Genomic DNA, 8,075 nt, shown 5'->3' on the forward strand with positions numbered 1-8,075 from the left:
ACTGATTCTTCTAGTTTATCCCAAGAATATTATGCTGAGTAACATACAGAAAAATGATCCAGTGTTAAGTCAAAGAAAAAATAGTGCAAATATTTCAAGTGTATTGCATCACTTATCCATCACTTACTTAAACTTTAAGTTTATCCTTAAACTCTCTGAGCCTTAGTTTGCTCATTGCTAAAATAGTGTATAATAATGCCTCTCTCAGAAGATTGTTGGGAACACCAACAAGGTGACATATGTGAATGAATAGTGCCCAGTACTGTTTACTGAGTACTTTACTATAATTTACTATAGTAAATTGAAGCAATTATCACAAATGATGAGGAGACTGATTTCATGGGTGTAGACGTTTCCAAACTGTACTACATTTAGTAAAGCTATATAACATGATGCATTCGTATTTGAGTTGAATTTGATTACGGGCACTAACCCTATTACCCATATCCTTGGGTAAGTTATTTAACACATTTTTTATTCAGTTTCCTTATCTGTAAGAATAACATGAAATGAGAATAACTATTTCATACAGTTTTCTGAGATTTAAAAATAATAATAATAATATATGTACGACAATTGCACCACTCATGCTGTGTGCATTTGCTTATTAAATATATGGTTTTCTTGTTCTTCTGAATTATGGGGTGGGACACTCCATCAGGGGTCTTGAGTAAACCAGACACCAGTAAAACAATCACTTCCTGGAAAGTTCTTGATATGTCTAGGATAGAAGAAGTCTAGCTGCCTCCATCACAATTTTTCTGAAGTTAAGTCTTACTAAAGATATTGGTTACCAGCAAATTCATGGCCATTGTCTCATCTTTTTTTTTTTAAATAGCTTTGAGATATACTTCAGATATCATGCAGTTGTCCATTTGTGTGAGCAATTTGATGGTTTTGTTTATTCAGAGTTGTGCTACCATCAGCACAATGTAAATTTAGAATATTTTTCTTCTCACCTAAAGAAAACATTTCACTCATTAGCATTCCCCATTCTCTTCCTCACTCTCCTTCCCAAGTTCTAAGTAGTGACTAATCTATTTCCTGCTTCTATATATTTGCTTGTTATATAAATGCATATAACTATATAAAAGTATACACATTAAATATATGATATTTTGTATTTGGCTCTTTTCACTTCAGTGTTTTCAAGGTTCATTCACATGAGTATTTCATTTTTTTTATTGTCCCCCCCCTCCCAAAATTCATTGTATAGGTATTCCATATTTTCTTTACTCACTCATCAGTTGATGGATATTTGAATGGTTTGTATTTTTTTTAATTTTTTATTTTTTATAAACATATAATATATTTTTATCCTCAAGGGTACAGGTCTGTGAATCGCCAGGTTTTCACACTTCACAGCACTCACCATAGCACAAACCATCCCCAATGTACATAACCCCACCCCCCTTCTCCCAACCCCCCTCCCCCCAGCAACCCTCAGTTTGTTTTGTGAGATTAAGAGTCACTATGGTTTGTCTCCCTCCCAATCCCATCTTGTTTCATTTATTCTTCTCCTACCCTCTTAACCCCCCATGTTGCATCTCCACTTCCTCATATCAGGGAGATCATATGATAGTTGTCTTTCTCTGCTTGATTTATTTCGCTAAGCATGATACGCTCTAGTTCCATCCATGTTGTCGCAAATGGCAAGATTTCATTTCTTTTGATGGCTGCATAGTATTCCATTGTGTATATATACCACATCTTGTAATTTTTAATATTATAAATAATTCTGCTATATAAATACATATCTTTTTACAATTACAATGGTTTCCAGATGAAACAACCCTTTTATCCTTGTAAAATATCCCTCTCTATCTCTAGAAACATTTTTTGTTTGGGAATAGTTTTGTCTCATACTACTATCAGCTCTCCATTTCTTATGGTTACTATTTGCAGTTTATGCTTTCCCATGCTTTTACTCTCAGCCTATTTGTAAGTTTAAACCTAAGTGTGTCTCAGGGCACCTGGGTGACTCAGTATTTAAGTGTCTGCCTTTGGCTCAGGTCGTGATACCAGGGTCCTGGGATTGAGCCCCTCATCTTGCTCCCTGCTCTGTGGGCCTGCTCAAATGGAAGACTTCTGCTTCCTCTCCCACTCCCCCTATTTGTATTCTCTCTCTCTCTCTCTCTCTCTGTTAAACAAATAAATTAAATATTTTTAAAAATAAATTAAATAAATAGATCTAAATGTGTCTCTTGTAGATAGCATATATTGGATCCTGATTTTTTTATTGGCCTAACAATCTCTTAAATGTATTGTTTAATCCATTTATAGTTAGTGTTATTATTTATATAGTTGGATATACCACTGCCATTTTGCTTTTATTCCCATGTGTCTGATGTTTAAAAAGACATCAAAATGTTTCTTTGACTTTCTTTTATTGCTTTTTTTGCATTAAGTGAATATTTGGTAGTATAAAATTTTAGTTCCTTTAATTTTAATTTTAAACTTAGTTAATTTAATGATTATTAACTATATTTATGTTTTGAGTTATTTCTTGGTGGTTAACTCTTGGGCTTAAAATGTTCACCTACTGAGGTGCCTGGTGGCTCAGATGGTGAGGTGTCTGACTCTTGATTTCAGCTCAGGTCATGATCTCAGGGATCTGTCCCTTGAGATCCTGGGATCTGCACCCCTTGGGCTCCTTGCTCAGCAGGGAGTCTGCTGGAGATTCTCTCTCTGCCTCCCCCACTACAGCTATCCCCTGCTTGTGAACTCGCTCTTGCTCTCTCTCTAAAATAAATAAATATTTTTAAAAATGTTTATCTACTTACCACACTATATTTAACTAATATCAGAAAGATTTAGAAATTATACTCCTTGTTTCTCTTCCCTTTTTTGTGCTTTTATTGTATACATATTGCATTTACATCTATGAATAATTCAAAAGCAAACTTTTATTATTACTTTACATAATCATATATTTTAAAAAAGCAAAAAATAAGAAAGCAGAGCAATAATATATTTATAGAATTTATTACGTTTATTTTCTTAAATACTCTTTCTAGTTCTCTTCATTTCTTTCTGGACATTTTCTGGTATCAATCTATTACTAAAATAGAGTTTTACAACTGTTGACACCTGCCTCTTTTGTCATGCTATTTTCAAAAATAATACACTTCTATATTTTATAAACCCCACAATTCATTAAATTGTTTCCTAAGTCAATGAAAAGAAAAAGTAATAAAATTAACTTGTCTTTTATAGTTACTACATACTTATTTTTCCAGAGCTCCTCACTATTCCACGTGTATTTATTCAAAGTACTATTGGTCACTTGCTTTCAGCCCAAAAAATTTCAATATCATCTTGTAAGATAGGTCTACTTAAAACAAATTCTCCCAGTTTTTGTGTATTTGAGAATGTATTTATTTTATGGGAAATGTCGCCTTCATTTTTGAAACACTGTTGAAAGATGATTGATAGTTCCATACTCCCCACCTTCGGGATCTAGTATATGTCTTACCACTGCCTTTGGCCACCATTGTTCCTGAAAGAAAATCAGCTGTTCTATTATTGAGAGTCCCCTTATATATATATGATAAGTCACTTTTTCTCTTTTCAAGATTTTCTCTTTCTCTTTGTCTTTCAACATATTGACTATGCTGGGTTTGGGTGTGTATCTCTGCATTTTTCCAGAATTGGACTGTTTTTTTGAACAGAAGTTCACTGAGTTTTGGATATGTGGGTTAATGTTTCTTTTAATCAAACTTTGCAAGTCTCCAGCTCTAATTCTTTTTTTTCTCCTCATTTCCCTTTCTTCTTTCCTGGTATTCTCAGTACACACTTGTTGGTATATTTATGGTGCATTACATTTCTCGAAGGTCCTGAACATATTTCTTAATTATTTTCTCTCTATGTTCTTTACATTGTATGATCCTTATTGATCTATTTTCAAGTTGACTGACCTTTGATCAAATCTACTTTTGCACCAATGATGTGAATTTTTCATTCAGTTATCAGATTTTCAGCTCCAGAATTTCCACTTTTTAAAAGTTTTTTCTCTTTATTGATATTTTCTTAGATAAAATATTGTCATCAAGTTCCTATAATCCTTTATAAATTGAGCATATTTATAATCTGCTTTGAAGTCTTGGTCTGGTAAGTCCAATATCTGGTTCTCTAAAAGGTAATTTATATTGCCTGATTTTTTTTCCTTTGAATGGGTCACACTTCCCTGTTTCTCTGTATATCTCATTTTTTATGTTGTAGAAATTGGACATGTTATATAATCCATTGTAGCTGCCATTTGTAGATACTGTTCTTCTCCCTCTGGGACTTTTTGTTGTTTTCTCTGATCCAAAAATGTCTCTCTTTTACTGTCTCTTTCCCTGGGAAACTCTGATATGCTTATTCTAGTCTCACTGATCACTCCTTGATTGCTTCTTTGATGGTTCCTTTTTTCCTTCTATTGCATTAAAGCTTTCCTATACATTTTCTTTATCTTTCCTTGGAACCTCTGACTTTTGTATACCTACTCTCTGTTGGTGTTTTCATTTACTCCTGTGGTTCCAGGTTTGAAGTGTCAGTTATTCTTGACTCATTTCTCTTTTAAGCTTTCACACCATCAGCTAACAAGTCCCTTTGAGTCTACCTCTTCAACATCTGTAATTCTTTATCATTTTCTCTCATATTACACCTATAAATAATACCCTAAATTTTCTCCTACTTTTAGTCTCCATCACTAGTTGACAAAATATTGACAGAATATTCTTCCTTAAGTACAACTGGATTATGACCCTTCCTGCAGTCCCTGCCCCAAAACCTTTGGAAAGGAAGAGACAGGGAGAGAGAAACGGAAGAGAAAGAGGGGTGAAGGAAAGGATAAGTTCAGACTCTGGATTTCAAGCTACCTTTACCTTCTAATACAAAACAGATTTTCTCTATAAGCATTCCATTATGTATCAAAGGACGTGTTCTGCCTACATACATTGTCACCTCCATCTAGATACTTGCTCTTTATCTCTTGTCTAATGAAATTTTCTCTGTCATTCAAGAGCATTCTTAGATAGATGGAGCTGCTCCTCTTTCTATAAACTGGAATCGATTTCTCTCTCTCAACCCTCATAACACTTGTTTGCATCACTTGCATGTCACAGTTAAATAATATATTATAAAGTTGTTGGTATACACATTTCAGTTCTTCTGCTCCTTGAGTGTTGTTATTATTTATATCATGATGCCTAACCAAGCACATGTAACATTCATATTTTTATAAAATTTGAATTTATTTGAATTATTGAATTACTTGAATTTGAATTTATTCCAGAGGATCTCAGATAATGATGATTTTTATACTGCCACTGAGACTATCCATTTGATTAATTTTATTGTTTAATATGTAAGCATTGTTTGTTTTTTTAAGTGAAATTAGTTGGTACATCTGATTACTTTTAACCCTTTCACAGTAGCCAGGTTGGAAAGTTCTACATTTAATCTAACAATGTTACCACAATTCTAATATTTATGAATAATCTGAAATCATCCAGCAGACTCTCTGGCCAGCCCTCCATAGGACACACAAGGGGAAAGTAGAATTGGGAGGTGAGAGCCAGTCACGCCCTGCTGTTGCAGGGGGTGAATTCAGAGGAAAGAGATGCTGCCCAGTGAGAGCCTAGAGGTGAGGCGAGTGACCTGACCCTGGGGTAGCATGGGGCGGGAGGATTGATCACTCCAACCTACCCTAGGTCTGCCAGAATTGATCAAGAAGGCAATCCCAAGTGAAGGTCTCCTCCAGTGGGGAGAACACCCTAACCATTCAGCCTAGCTCTTGGGGGCATGAGTAGTGGAGCTGTGAGCCTTTTCAGGGACAGGCACATAGGCACATCCAGTGGAAAGAAAGAAATAAGGGACACAAATAAAGACTCACATTTACCGCTACTGAGCACCTTCTAGGTTAAACCCTCAAAGCACTCCTGTGACCAAAGCCACATAATGTCAATAGTTCATTCATCCATCCATGCCAGATGGATGGTGGGGAAGGTGATTGGAACAGCAATGCAAAAAAAAGAGCTAAAGTGAGAGTGACCCGGCTTGTTTTCGATTATTAAAGTACTTTAATAATCAGTGATCTTCAGCATGCGCAGTTGGGGATATTGTGCTTCTCAAAGCTCTACATGCTCCACAAACAAAGCTCATGAAACATGTACTGGCTGAAATCATTTTCAAAGTTGGACAAGTCATAGATCCAGTGACCAGACAACCCTACCTACGTGGAAAGTCCAGTTGGCTTTGAAACTACCTACCTAACCAAAAATCTGGAAGAACTCAGTATCTCTTCAGCTCAGTGAAGGAGGATTGGAAGAAGGAGCCAAAGGGAATGATTTACAAGTTTGCTTTGTGAAAAAAGAAATTTTTCTAAACTTCATTACAAACTGTCCAGTTTCTCTTCTGGTATTTATGGAGTAGCTAAAAGTAAATGAAGTAAATGCCTTGTTAAAATTCTTCATAAAAGTTTAAGGTCATGTTTTAAATTTCCTTTTCTTTCCTCTTACAGTAAGTATGTCTAGCAATCCCCTGCATTGTTTTGTAAGCTTACTGTTTTAGAAGGTGTATTTTTTTTAATTCAAAGGAATATTTAATTTACCTTAGAATCTTTATTTGGGGGGGAAAAATCTTTTGATATAAAACAGATAAGACTGTGTTAAGTGAATATTTATTTCCAGTGGCATATTTCAAAATTAAATTTTTTTCTCTGATTTAACCAGTTATAAATGGAAATAATCAACAGTCTGATCAGGGCCAGACTTTATCAGATTCTGTACCAAGGATGCGGACATATAGAAAATACGACTTGAAAATTGAAAAAAAAAATCTAAATGCAAGTTGTTCTGGTTTTTTGCTTTCCTTTTTCTATGGGTTACTAAAACACATAATGCAGGGCCTGGCATATAGTAGATCTATTAATAACTGTTAAATTACTAAATGAACCGATATTTTTGGCTTACCTTTTTTGATTGTGACTCTAGCAAACATCTATAGAAATGGCAAATAATGTTTTTTTGATGATGGCTTCTCCTTTCTTGAAAATAGCCAACAATAGTGAGGTAAGTTTGGTGTATAATAATAGTAGTCAAGCTTATAAAAGCAATTTTTAACCCCAAGAGTGAAAAATAATGAAGAGATTGATTTTTCTGCCAATTCAAAATCTTTTTAAACTAATTTGCCAGGCACAACATTTCTTTAGTCTTAAGTTATATTAATTCCATTAGAAGCATTTAGAAATAGTCTGTTTCTGTTCTTGCCTATTTTATACTCTGATTTGTTATATCAATGATTTTACTTAAAACTCATTCCCTTGTGGGGTACCTAGGTTAAACTTCCCACTCTTGATTTTGCCTCAGGTCATGATCTCAGAGTCACAGGATCAAGCCCCATGTTGGGCTCCATGCTCAGCAGGGAGTCTGCTTGAGATTCTCTATCTTCCCTCTCCTTCTGCCCCTCCCTCTGCTTGCACCCTTTCTCTCTCTTCTCTCAAGTAAATAAATAAATAAAATCTTTAAAAAAACTTACTACTTGGTTTATTTTTTTGATGCTATCTGCCAATATCTGACCAATTTAAGTAATAAAGCATATGTATTTAAATCACACTTCATGTGAAGTCAGGATTGGATACCATATTGATCAGGCTCTGTGAATACATGGGGTTTACAAGCAGGAACTGTGTTTATATGATTCAATTAAAATTGAGATGAACACTTCTTCATATAGGTTTATGTACAGCTAGGGAAGATAGCATGACAAACTAAACCATTAACATGATTCATAATCAATTTTGGACAATTGTTGTTCTTCCTTGCTCTATACCAAACAAAATATGATAATGTTGTATCATTGTATGATTAAAAGTGTACATGTAAGAGAAGCTGAATTTTAGATTACCTAGGGAAAAGAACAAGTCCAATGAGTTCTAGAGGTAGCAGACATTTAGAATGGTTTATATATAGCCCTGTCTGTAAGAAGTGACAGAGTAAGAGTCCTCCATAATTAATAGGGATAAAACTTTTCCTTTTCAATTCTTTTATGTTTCTATTATTCTAAAATGATAAGAAGCAGTAAAACCTGTA

The 8,075-nt window shown here is 34.5% G+C and overlaps 1 pseudogene; it reads left to right on the forward strand.

Moving 5' to 3' along the window:
* Positions 1-5,934: 5,934 nt before the first annotated feature.
* On the forward strand, positions 5,935-6,319 carry LOC122899677 (annotated as a pseudogene).
* The last annotated feature ends 1,756 nt before the right edge of the window (positions 6,320-8,075 follow it).

The sequence above is a fragment of the Neovison vison genome, chromosome 1, assembly GCF_020171115.1.
Source record: "Neovison vison isolate M4711 chromosome 1, ASM_NN_V1, whole genome shotgun sequence".
Classification (NCBI taxonomy): domain Eukaryota; kingdom Metazoa; phylum Chordata; class Mammalia; order Carnivora; family Mustelidae; genus Neogale; species Neogale vison.